Raw genomic sequence first — 14,637 nt, 5'->3', positions numbered from 1 at the left:
ATAATAAGAGAGGGAGAGAGGGAGAGAGAGAGAGAGGAGTTACAAAGATATATCCAAAGCAAGAATTCTCAATTACTATGATCGGAATCTGGTTGATTGAAAATCATGGACTATTGAGGTCACAAATTGAAGTTATGTCACAGTAGATCAGAGTTTTTTAATGCAATAGTCATAAATTTGAGGTTATAACAGTAAAAGTAAATTGATAATGTTGACCATCCCAAAATAGATTTGAAAGGTTTCGAAGTCACAATTGGGTGCAGATAACATTGTACTAATGTTGTATCTTCCAATATTTGAATTGATGAAACAATGTTGAAACAACAATCGTGGGTTATGACAAAAATTGAGAGGATCCGTTGGCCTGTAAATTGTAATTTTGAAAAGATTCATTGATTGTCAATTGAGAAAAAATGTTATGACGTTGATCCAATAGCTTGTGACTAAATCTCTGAAATATGAGATCTATTAATATAGATCTATGACCTATGCACCATGACATGTGACTTGTAAAATGTTACCAGTGATATTAATTCAATAGCATGTGACCAGTTCTTTTGGATACGTGACATGTGACCTATGACCAGTGAACTATCACCTATGATATTAACCCAATAGAATGTGACATGTTTTCTTGGAATTGTGACATGTATGACATTGATGAGTTACCTATGCCACATGACATATTACCTATAACATGTAACATATGAATTGTGACCTGTTGTCAGTGCACAAAACACGTGACATTTGATCTATGACCAGTTAATTTTGATCTGTGGCATGTTGGCATTGATTTGTGAGTTATACAATATGATGTATGATTTGTAAATTATAACATGTGACCTATCAACATAAATGGTGATTTGTAACCAGTTTTATTTTGATCTTTGACATATGAATATTGATATGTGATCTATGTACAATATCATGTGACCTGTGAACAGATTGTAAGTCACGATTATAAATGTAGTCACATTTTTTAAGGTTATATATAATTTTTTCACAAATTAATCCAATTTTTTGGTCACAAATCACCAAAATAATCGGTGTTGACCACCGAACTCCGATCTCATGAAAGTTGTTCACGGGTCCTACCTCAGGCAGATGTGAGTTTGGCTATAACCCTCAGCTCAGATTGCCCACAGTAACCCGAAAAAGATATCATGATTGCCCTTTATCACATCACCCTCTCAATCTCACACACTTTTTAAAAGTGATGTTATCACCGCCCAAAGCCACCAAACCAAGGTCCGGAATCTCTAATCCCTTGCAGGTCATCATTCCTTGAGGAAAAATTGGCATTTGTCCACCGACCTCGCCACCAATCACAGGAGGATTTGGCGACTCGACTTTCGAGCTCGGTACTGTAGCTGATTTGATGTAATTTCGGCTGGAGCCATGTATAAATAGTAGAGAAATAGTCTTCTTAAGGACAAGTGATTTTTTTTACAAAATCATTACTCAATTACATCTTCCCAATATAATTCGTGGTTTTTTTTTTAAATATATAATAAGAGGAAAGTTCGCCCCCTTTTCTTAAAGTTGACTCAAAATTACTCTTTACAAATTTTGACGTCAACAATCGGGAAGAAACCCTCTTTATACTATCCTACAAACAACTCCTAAGTTTTTCCAATTATTGTTATTTTCTGTAGCCAATCTGCATAATTCCCAATCTATACTCCTTATACCCCAGTGCCTCACCGATCCTCTTATTTGTCACCACAAAATGCAAAGATTGTGCAACTAAATAGACACATATGAAACCCTACAACAAAAACCAACTAAAGCTGCAATTAAAACCAACAGAATAAAAGACTCCTAAGGCTATTATTGGCTTGTCAAGAAATCGCTCGCACTCAATATTAGCTTGTTTTAAGAGCCATGTTCCCCTCATTTTATTTATATCTCAAATTGTTGTTGCAATGGCGCTCACTACTGTGGCGGCCGTACAGTGGCACTCCAGGCAGCAGAGGTTTTGACTATCACCAAAAAGAGAAGAAGGCGGTGTCATCAGAGAGAGAAGGAGAACAATGCAGCATGGTGGTGGTGATTAGTGGCCGGAGACAAAAGAGAGAAGATAGATGAAAGTTTGGATGGGTGGATAGGATATGGTAGACATATAAATTAATTCATAAAATTATTATTATTATTATTAGATTGTGGAATTATCACTTGATTTTTGTATAAACAAATTTTAAAATTTATTTTTGACGTTGGAACTTAAAAAAACATGGATAGGTGTAATTCTCACAATTGATATTCCTGCTAAATGCATAAATTAATACTTTGTTTAGATCCTTTAGGCCCAATGAATATATAAAATAATAATTACTTAGTTTCATAAAAGTTCATACTAATACAAATTAACAAACTTTAATTTGACAATATTTTTTTCAATTTGTCTCTTTTTCAAAATATGTATCTAAATTCTTTTGCTTTTTCTTTGTACTCAAACTAAACTTAACCTCATACCTTATTATTTAATTATTTATTTTTTTGCAATGCACATAATTTACACACACACATATATATGGCATTTTTTTTTTTGTTTTGTATAAAGTAATTATTTAATTTTACAAATGCTTTAAATGCCTCTTTTGAAGATAACAGATGGTAAAACACAATCATCATTTGAATCATTATCATCATTGATAGATGTATTGAGTTCCCTTGAATAATATCCTCATTAGTAGGAGATTTTATCGTTGCGTCATTTTCAATAGGATAGTATAAAATGTGCTTAACATCCAACATATTTCTATAGCATAGACTAGAAATAGTTTCACACAATCCGTTTATCTCTTTATCTTCACTAACTTTTAGTTCAACAGTAATATCTTCGTCTGATCGAGTTTTGCAATATCGAAAATAATTTGCAATAATTGTTGTCTTCACATAAAATTGACAGCATTCAATATGTTTATTATTTCAGGATTTATTGCTTCTAGCTTGTAACCTTCCAAGATGTCAGAATAAAAAGAACGCCGAGAATGAATTTTTAGCGCTTTCATAATTCCACCATCGCACGGTTGAATCTTTGATGTTGTGTTAGGAGATAAGAAAGATGGTTCATCATTTCTTAAGCCTTAATTTTTGAATTTCACCACATCCGATGTGTTTTTTTTTTTAAATAAATCATATATTATGGTAAAATACAATACAAAAATATAAAATTCTTTATATACAAAAATTATTCTTTTTTTTTCCATAAATTAATAAATTATTCATTGATCAATAAATTAATAACCTCCCTAAAATAGTAATTTTCTGGGTCGCAACATAGTTATTTTATGAGGGTTTTACTGTAAATATAAATTCATATAAATTATGAACTTATGTTTAGTAAGATTATATATGGTTTAATTTATAGATAAATAAAAATGAGTTATAAATAAGTGGAAACGTATAATTGAAAATTAAGTTTGAATAATTATAAATCATTTATAAATTAGCCAAATGGAGGCAAGTTTGGGTTCCATTAAAATTCATTTTTATGGAAAATGTATTTTTGAATAGTAATCTTTTTTTTTTTTTTGAAGAATATGTGATTAAAAAAGAAGAAAAAGTTTTGGGTTTACATGCAATATTATTTTATTGAAAATATTTAATTCAAAAGAAGAAAAGGAAAAATCCATTGAAAATAAAATAGAGACCAAACAAGGAAAAATAATAATTTTTTACCGAATCAGAATTAAGTCGAACTGGACAAGAATTGTTTCATTGTTCGATTCTAGGAGTCGAATCAATGCAACTTTAACAAGAACTGAGTTGTACTAGTTATTTCCAACTCGGATGGTTCCAAACAAAAATGTTTATTTGATGCAGCGAAGCATGAAATAAATTTAAACATAAGAAAGAGCCTCAAACATGTTTATTCAATATCTAATTCTTGATACTGACCTCAAAATCACTGATTCTAATGAATACTGATTTATGACCAACAAATTTGAAGAAATCCAATGTTGGGAGAGCATTTTTCATTGTATTTTATTTCATTCAAAATTTAATGTCCTTAATTAAGGCTTAAAACTCTTATTTAAAGTAAAATAATGAAAACAACTAAAATCTAAATAATAACAAATATATAGATAATAACTGAATTCTATATAAATTATAATGACTCAAATTTAGATAATGTTACAAATTAAAAAGTCATAATCTAAATAAATAAATCAGAATTGAATTCTGAATTAAGAAATACTAACAAAAAGATAATTAAAAATTCATAATTGTAAATAAAATATAAATCATAGATAAAATTGCATAAATTAAATTGAAACCAATCCACTCAATCTTCATTATTCTTCTTTGATAGACGAAAATTCATCCTCGAATCTTACATTGTATCTTGATCCAAATTATTTCATTTCCAAAGAAATAGTCAAAAGATTTGCTGCTCTAGTTGCATCACATTTTTGTTTGGAACATGGGACATACTAAACCATGAATGGGGTGACCATAATATTGAACATTTCCAAAATGATATGCAGAGGCCTCCTACTCCAAAATCACGAGACGTTTATTCTGAAATCGCTACTAATGTTTTGTAAAAGTTTTGCAAGAGTCATATTTCTAAAGAAATTTTGTACAACCTTAGATAAGAATAATTCGTGCAACGAATGATAATGGATGCCTAAAGTTTTCATCATTGTTTGCTTGTAATTGAATGCCTTGTGGATTGGCTTGGAACTTTTATCATGACTACTTGAGAATCTCAATACCAGTTGCCGCATCAAAAATTGATAAACCGTTATAAATGTCATTATCCTAATCTACAAATTCTTCAATTTCTCCATCGAAGACTGGAAGGAGTAAAACAGGATTAAAATCCAAATATCCTTCCAATTTTTAAAAGGAGTAAAAAACTTTTGTCCCATAATAGAAACTTCTATCATTGAATTCCATGAGCACCTATTTGCCTCTATCAAGAACGTGGTTGGGCTTTGATACCAACTGATAAAGCGCGAAGGGTGAAATAAATGTGAACACAAGGAAGATCATAAAAATACATTGATTCATAATAAATATTGCAAATATAAGAATCAAATATTCATTGATTCTTATCACAGAATACTGAATTATTGATCTTAATTGCAAAAATGTCGATTCTAATGAATATTAATTTGAACTGAAATTTTGAAAAAATCTCAATAATTATTATTTTCTCAGAAATAATTAAGTCCATAAAGACTCACGACTCTTATTTAAAACAAAATAATGATAATGACAAAAAAAAAAGAAAAAAAGAAAAAAGAGAAGATAATGACTAAATTCTAGATGATGGCTAAAATCAACATATTATTAAGAATTAAAAGTCCTAATCGAAATAAAATTTTGAATTTATATTACTAAAGAAATACTAATTAAAAGATAATTGAAAATCATTGTTCTAAAAGGTGCACCTATGTGATGAGGCGAGGGAAAAACACCTTGCCTTGACAAGAGGCGCAAAAATTAAATGGTTAACTGTCAAGTTGACGACCGTTTAATCCTTGCCTAGACACACTAAAGCGCTTTATTAATTAGGTAACTTACAGCATAATGACTGCCTAAGCACGCCTAGGTGCTTTATTAATTTCAGTTGAACATTTAATGCTCGTCTAGACTCACCTAGGTGCTTTATTAATTTGGTAATTGACCACTTAATTCGTGCCTAAGCACACCTAGGCGTTTTATTTATTATTTATTATTTTTTTAATTGAAAATTTGATTTTTTGGTCAAGCAGGTAAAGATGAACCTAAGCGACAAACTAGAGGCTTTTGGTGTACCGCCTTCATAGGCTAGAGAGAGATTATTTCTTGTGTAGCCCTTGGACCTTTTTGCCCCGTTTGACTCATTAAATTTAAAATTTTTTTTTTTTATAATTATTTTCAATTATATATTTACAATAAAACATTCTAAAAGTAAATTAAATTTAAAATTTAAAATTTTTTATACTCATTTTCAATTATATATTCACAATAAAATATTCTACAAGTAAAATTCAAAATTTTTTCTACTTTTTAACTATATATTTGCTAAAAAATACTATTTAAAACATCATTTCCCTCAATTTCTCTTCATAATGGTCATCAAACAAGAGCTTAATTTGTTCATTTGAGGGCAATTAAATTAAAGTGGTAGGAATTCTTTTGCAAAATTTAGAGGTCACTTTAGCAAACAAAAAGCTTCAGGTTTTTGTTTTAACTTTGCGGACCACTGTTGCAATTTTAAGTCCCCAAGAGAAGAAAAATAGCATGCTGGTTCCTCCCTCAAAAAGCAGAAAACACGACAGAATACATTATGCACACGTGCAAATCACAAAAATTGGACAGATTAGATAGATGGCAGCCGGGCCATATGCTTCTTTGAAGGACGAAAGTGTTGGGAAATTATCGATTCATAATTTCTAATCCAATTATTTCGCGCGGGTTAAGTCGCTAACAATTAAAAAGGATCAGACGATTGTGTAAGGGACAAACCTCTTGAGACAAAGTCCAAAAAAGGGTGTTCTTTTATTGGCGATGAACTTTACAATTGGAAATGAAAAACAACGTGCCTCCAAGGGGCGCAAGCACACGAGTTACAGAAAGAAAAGTGTTTAAGTCTAGAAGTTAAAGAAATGAAAATTACATATTCTCTGTTCGAGAGTTTTGGATTCGGTCCTTGCCTCTACGCCCTTTCTCCCTTTTATACCTCATAGACGATCTCTTTGTGATTAACTATTCTAAAAACTGCTTGATCGTCCTATAACTACCCACTTTTTTTGTAGTGGCCATTTTGTCATGAAACTGCCTTTTAACTGCTGCCATTATCTTTCATCGTTCAACCGCTTTCGATTGAATTCCTTGAGTCGTGGAACGTGATAAGGCTACTTTAACAACTGTCTTGATAACTGCATTTCTTGATAACCACGATGCGTTATGTTTGTTGATACCTTGGGCGACTTGAAGGTTTGGGCGAGAATAGAATAACAGCTCTGGGCGACCGTATGACGCTCTATTCGTTCAGATTTTGGGCGACTTACAAATTTGGGCGATGGTGTTACCGCATTCTTGGGCCCCTTATTTGGGCCTTCACCTTGATTCGTTCGATTGGATTTCATTCTTTGGACTATCCGATTTGGGGATCCTCCAATTGGGCTTTACTCCTTGGACTATTCGATTTGGGCTGAATTTTTATGTGTCAACACCAATTACTAAACTTTATCCGAGCTAAAACCAAACATAATTATGACTTGGCAAAACCAAATATGAAAAGTGGAAATGAGAAATGCATGAATTAGAATTTGATCGAATCAAAACTTTAACTCTTTTTTCTTAAAATGATAATGCTCACATGGGTGATAACAATTTTTTGGTATTCGTCTTTCAAGATGCAACGATTGTGTCCCACAATAGGTGGACTCCAAATTACGTAGACTAGCGAACTTATAGATGTTTTGAACTCTCTTATTTGAAGCTCAACTCAAATAATGGTAAAAATAATTTTGAAGTGACCATGCATTAATGTGATATGCTAGGATGAAGTGATGGTCGAAAATTCCACACAGTCTACATATAGTGATTCAAAAGTTGTGTATCAAAAGACACAACTCAATAAAAGGCACGTCTAAAATGACAAGCTTATTGGATGATACATATCTTAAGAAAAGGTATTTCTACAATAAAAATATGTGATTTTGAAAAAGTATTATTATTTCAAAAAGACAAATCTTCATCCAAAATGTTCTAAAATAATTTATAATACACTACATATTTTTTCAATAAATTCATGTATTTGTACGGATTAAATTTGACTTCAATTTCTCATTCACCAACCAATAGTTTTCACTTAAATAATTATTACTCTCCGGGTTCCATCTCTATTGTTCGATGATATTTATTGTGGTTGCCAAGATTGTGTCTTGATGTGGCGTGTTGGATTAGCTCTTGATTTGGGGCAAAAATATTGTATTCTATTTTGGTGAATGAAACTGGCAATTTATCTTGTTGAAAAATACATCTTAATTAAAAGATGTGACTTTTGAAAAATTTTATTTAAAAAAAAAAAACAGAATTCTTTGTCCAAACATGTTCAAGATGTTAAATATATTAGCTTTGTTTTATCTTAACGGTAGATTAGTTATTTTACTTATCTTGCAAGACTATTTAAAGTTTTATTTTCTTGTATTTTCATTCATTCAATTAATCAAGAAACCCCAGCCTTTTTTGTTTTCCTATCTATATTTTTTGTATTGTTGATTTTACACTAGAATACATAAATTTTCAACAATTTTACGTGTTTAAACGTCTTAAAGTTGAGATCTCATTTGGTACGAGACCAGAGGAAACTGAAACGACAATTGGTAGCCAAAAGTCCTGCCTTAGAATTGGGTGTCTTAAATTTGGTTTTAATTTCTAGCTAGTTCACTGACCAACAATTTTTACTTAAATAATCTATAATATATTCCATATCACATCAAGTGCGAATAAATTTTTGGACGATTCTAGCCATACTACAATTCAGTTATTCCATTAATACATTACTTTTCGTTTTTCAGCATGTATTTAATTTATTTAACCATTTAGTTACCATTAATATATATGTACATTTAACAGATTCATTCCACTTGTATACTTTTATTAATGTATGAATTTTCTATTATTAATTCTCAATTAATTAACATTGACATTCATTTAATCAATATTCATCTTCATTTATACATTTCGGCGTTATTAATCTCATTATAAGTTAATAAGAATTTCACACTCAATAATGTATTTCATTATTCACGTCCATAAATGTTAAATAACATTCAATTTTACTTAATTGAAATTAAACATTACATCAAGTAAGAATAAATTTTTGGACAATTTTAGTCATACCATAATCCCTTACTTGTCGTTTTTCAATATATATTTAATTTATTTTAACTATTTAGTTACCATCAATGTATATATTCATTTGACATATTCATTTCACCTATGTGCTTTCATTAATATATGAATTTTTTATTATTAATTTTCAATTAATTAATATTCACATTCATTTAAGCATTTTAGTGTTATTAGTTCTAATTATAAGTTAATTAAAATTTTACATTCAAAAATGCATTTCATTATTCTCTTCCATGTATGCTAATTAACATCTAGTTTTACTTAATTGAAAATTTAATAAATGATTTAACATCTATTGTCACATATATATTTGAAATTAATTAAAATTCACGCATATTCAAATATTATTTTTATAGCACTTATACATGATGCATGTTCAACTTTACTAGTCATTTAAATGTTGGTCAAAACCAATTTTCTATACAAAACAGAAAGTTTGATTCATTCTTGGGTTCTTCTTCCTCAACTCTTGTGTTCCATGTTGATTTTTTATTAAGGTCTTTCTCTCTTTTATTTTTAGTAAATATTCGGGTTCCATCTATAGTTAGATGATATTTATTATGGTAGCCAAGATTGTGTCTTGATGTGGTGTGTTGAATTAGCTCTTGATTAGGGGCAAAAGTCTTGAGAAGAAAATATTTTATTCTATTTTGGTGAGTGAAACCAATGATTTGCCCATCAATTTTTAGGTTGTTCAAAGAATTTTACGATGCTAAATAATCCTTGGTGTTATCGTGTTGCTTTATTGTTTTGGTATTTGTATTGCTTGCATTGTGCTTACTTTTAAGATGAGAATCATTATTTTAACTGCAATTACACACTCCAATTTTATTCACATACAATTTTCTGTCTCCTGTTCACGAAAATTATCTTTCGATTTAAACCACCGCAAGTGTACAGTTCGTTAATAAGTAATAAAGTCGATTTTGAATTCGAATATCGTCCTATATGGATTGATTTAGTTCAACTTTAATTACCACGACCGTAACCGAAATAAGAATAATGGGAGTGTTTGTTTCTGACAAAATTAAAACTAAAATAGTCTTCTTATGCAATTATTAGTGAATTAACTAAATTAAATGCAAAATTACGCAAAATGCAATTTGATATGTTCTAATGAATAATAAACGTACTAGGATAGCGAATCCCCATGCAATAATCATTTTTAACCTTAGTTTTACATTGACAACATAGTTGAATATTGAATAATCAATGTTGCTACTATATTTAACAATCTCTCTCGAATAAAGTTAAACATATTCTTATATATGATCCAACTATATTTCTATAATGGATGTGAATATACAAGAATACATGAATTTTTATGAATATTTAAATATTCACATAGAACATATCGGTATATCACTATTCCCTATCAAACCCTACAACGATTTATACCATATCGAGCCTATTCCCCTTATTTTGAATCCATGAAACAAGTAACTAAATTCACACAATCACGTGCACAATAATTGTAGAGAAAATAAATTATATAAACTATTCAAATTTCAAAAACGTGTTTTAATGTCAAGAATGTAAAATTAAAGATTAAGAAGTCATATCACATGGTTCATCATTCTTCTAGCACATATAAATCTAGCCTAGCATGGTGAAAATAAGAAAACAAAAAGAATATTAAGGAAACAACATCACCCAATTAATTATTGAATTGAATCTTCGCGTCTTCGGATCGATCTTTTTTTTTTTTTTTTTTCTCTAAATCTCTTAGAAATGTGTTGGAATCTGTGGTAATCACTTAGGGACAGCCCTATGTTTTAAAAGACGTTCCAAGATTGATTTCCATAAGAATTTTAATCAAAAAAGGAAATCAAATTTTTTGTGCTGAAAATGAACTATGCTATAACATAGTACATGTCAACGCTATAGCATAATTCAATGGGTTTTGGCCATGATACTTGCAAAAAATACCTTCGCGATTGCATTGAAGAAATAACTACGCTATATAGTTCAAGTAAAAAAAATTCAATCTTTGCATTTTGATCCCTAAACTCTGTTTTCTTGCTTTTTAACCTCTTTTTTTTATTTCTTCTTCTTCCAATACTTCATATTTTCAGTAAATTGGTCCTTGACTCTTTCACATCCTCGTTTATGCTTTTAGGTCATCTTTTGACTATTTGCACTTTGGTCTGTGAACTTTATTTTCTTCCATTTTGGTCATTTTCCCCTTATTTTCCCTCAATTTCACAACATTCATTAATGTTTTCCTACAAAATATAATTTATATAGAATTAAGCCATTTTTTAATATATTTAACAATAATTATCCATGTTTTGTGGTCAAAATAGGTGTATAAAATGCACTTATCGTCTACTCTATATTAATTCTGAAGGTAAGGCCTATTGCCTCTTCCCTTTGTATCGATAATTTCCATTAATAGACGAGGTAGGGATAAAAAAACAACACTCCAATGAAATGGTAGAACAATAAACTTCATTTATTCATGTGAAAAGCCGCAAGAAATCCTTTTTAGGATTTCACACTTACATATTAGACATAATATGAAAATGCATATAGACTTCACACTTATATTTGAGACATAACAAGAACTTAATCCCCGTTTGGCCCCCATTTTCTAGAAATGAAAATAGGTGGAATAGTATTTTTTTTTTTAAAATGAGTGGTTGAAAAAGAAAGAATTTTTTTTTGATTTACGTGTAATATTATTTTATGAAAGATTGTGCGATTGAAAATAGGAGGGAGAAAAATGGAATATAATGTAATGGAATTTAATGGGAGCCAAACAGGGGCCCCATTAAATGTATATTTAGATGCAGACATTAGGATGTGCCAGGAGATATTCTTCAATAACTGTGTAAAATCCTAAGGCTTGATCTTTGATTGCCTTAATGTCTTCCTCATTGAGTTCAGAATCACCCTTGGTGTGGTACACTATAGTTGTCTTGATAATGCACCCTCCATTAGCCGAATCTTCAAATAATGAATTGATTCGAGCTTGTCCCCAAGTAGAGCTCCTTCTATCAAAGCGTACTTTATCATAAAGTTTTCGGTGTCAACAACATCAATCCTGTGTTTAAGGTAAGGAAAAGGTGCACCTGTATTTAGACAATGTTAGAAGCCTAGTTTGCATGGGGACTGAAACACACAAAACATAGCACAATACAACGTAAAACCATATCAGATTAGCTATTTCTGAAAAAAGTTAGGATATTTAATGCTGTATAAGAAATTTCACATGGTTGAAGCCCCCAACATGGATTAGGACGAAGATTCCTAATCATAGTTTCTGAATATAATGGTAAAAAATTATTTTTCCGTATAGCTCTTTTGAAGTTTCCAAATTCTACCATTGGAGATGTCCTCAACTGAAATTTTAATGGATTTTAAAAGTCTTTCTAAATTCAAACTCTAAATTCAAGCGTCTCCAATTGAATTTTTTAATGGATTGTATTAAAATAAAATCTCTGTGCCAGTGGAGGACCTAGCACCCGGCGAGTAGCGACAGCCGTACATGCTAGATCGGCCTGAACAATTTTCTTTTTTTGTTAACAGTAGATGATATTTTTAGGTTAAAATCTGGTAATTCATTTCAAACCAATTTATTGTGCAATTTCTCTAGTTTTACAGTTTTTACCAAAATTGATGCAATAGAGAGGGATTAGAACTTGCGACCCCTTTTTAAGATAATTGAAAGTTTGACCATCATGGCACTTATTGAATTTTGACACTAAGCCCTTGTTTGAGCCACATTATTTTTCTTAGAATGCATTTTTGAATAGTATATTGATGGAAAATGTGTGGTTAAAAAATAAAAAAACTTTGGATTTACGTTTAATATTATTTTATTAAAGAATGTGTAATTGAAATGATGTCAAATCACTGTTTAATAATGTATTTTTTTGAAAAAATGTGGCTCAAACATGACTTAAATTTAGGAGAATAATATATATTATGTTTTAGCGGTTTTAATGCAAATGCAAGGATTCGAACCTATACTCTTCTTTTAAATTATACAAAACCTGACCACTATGTCATTTAGTGAATATTGTCAACATTTATAACAAAAATATGGGGTTGTTTTTTAAAAATGCATTTTGAAATAATGTTATAATGGAGAATGTGTAGTTAAGAAATTAAGTTAAATTTTGGATTTGCGTGTAATATTATTTTATTAAAAAATGTGTGATTGAAATGATATCAAATCACTGTTGAATGTATTTTGATAAAAAAAAAGGGTTAATAACCCAAATGGTCACTGAATTTTGCAAAAAGATTTCACGGGTCACTGAATTTTAAAAATCACCCAAATCATCACTAGAATTTGCAAAAGGTTTACACGAGTCACTGAACTTTAAAAGTTACTCAATTCATCACTAAATTTTGCAAAAAATTTTCACGGGGTCAATGAAATTTGCAAAAGGTTCCCGAGGATCATTGAATTAGTGATCCACCAGGAAAATTTTTGCAAAGTTAGTGATGAATGAGATGATTTTTAAATTTCAATGACCCTGTGAAAACTTTTTGCAAAGTTTAGTGACGACTTGAGTGATTTTTAAAGTTCAGTAACCTCATAAATTTTTTTTGCAAAGTTCAGTGACCATTTGGATAATTAACTCAAACTAGGGGCTCAAACAAGAGCTTTATATGTTTGGTTTTAACAAAATAATTATTATATTTAATTTTTAATATTTTATTAGGTCGATAGTCAAAGATCAATAGCCGTCTGTGCTTACTCAAAATTCTGAATCCGTCACTGTATGTGTCCCCATTGAGATTTAAAAATTAATAAATAAATTTATTTAAAATCTAGGAATCCTCGATAACTTATAATTTAAAATAATATCATTAATAAAGAGATTTCAAGATATTTGGATACATTTCAAGCTTAAATATGCACATGACAAACTCTTTTGAAATTTCATAATCTTTGATGAGATTTTTATGGATTATGAAGAAATCTATTCACAATTTCAAAAACCTTTGGTTTTTCAAGAAAGCTAAAAAGGTCCTTCTCCTTCATTTTATCTGGGAGGATAAAATGATCAAAGTCAATGATATGGATTATATCAGATTATTTAGAAGGGAAACAAACCTTCGTGGAAAGTAGTCAGTGAGATACTTCCGGCTCCTCCATCTCCATGGATCAAGTCATAGCTCTTGATGGCTGTGGGCATCATGTGCGGCAAAAGGGTGTAGGATTCGATAATCAAAGTCTGGAAGATCCTCGCCGCGGAAATGTTAACTTTGAATTCTAGAGGAGATTTGATGACACCCATGTTTTTCTTCAAAGACTGAAAAAACTTTGAGTTCAATATGATGAGGTACCAATTATGAAAAACTTGAGAGTTGTGCAGAAAACAGAAAGCTGAAGAGTGAATTTATAGATGAAGTTCAAACTAAAACTTTAGCAGTCAGAGATTCCTATTCAATTCTTCAGCGAATTTGTTTATGTTCAATGACTTCAAAAATATTGGACAAAAGTTGCAGTCTTTCCCAATTGTCTTTTCTAAATTAGATCTAATTAGTTAATAATGATTAGCATTATTGGACCTCCTTATCGCTTGGAAACTTGACCTCATTATTGTTTGACGATGACAAACAATATTTTGCCGGAGACATTGATGGCTATGAGCTTAATTAGCGTTGTAATTAAGGATAAAATTCCACGTAATCAATAACTGGCCAATTCTTTTGGGAAGTTAAAGATAAAATGAATTGGATTAGAATTACAAATAATAATTACTTGTCATTATTATCAAGTAAATTAGAAATAAATCAATCTACATTATATAACAA

The 14,637-nt window shown here is 30.2% G+C and overlaps 1 pseudogene; it reads right to left on the bottom strand.

Moving 5' to 3' along the window:
• Positions 1 to 11,647: 11,647 nt before the first annotated feature.
• LOC111392143 lies at positions 11,648 to 14,117 on the bottom strand (annotated as a pseudogene).
• Positions 14,118 to 14,637: the final 520 nt, after the last annotated feature.

This window comes from Olea europaea, unplaced genomic scaffold, assembly GCF_002742605.1.
Source record: "Olea europaea var. sylvestris unplaced genomic scaffold, O_europaea_v1 scaffold890, whole genome shotgun sequence".
Classification (NCBI taxonomy): Eukaryota; Viridiplantae; Streptophyta; class Magnoliopsida; order Lamiales; family Oleaceae; genus Olea; species Olea europaea.
The sequence above is the reverse complement of the archived record's forward strand: the minus strand, read 5'-3'. Positions and strand labels throughout refer to the sequence as shown.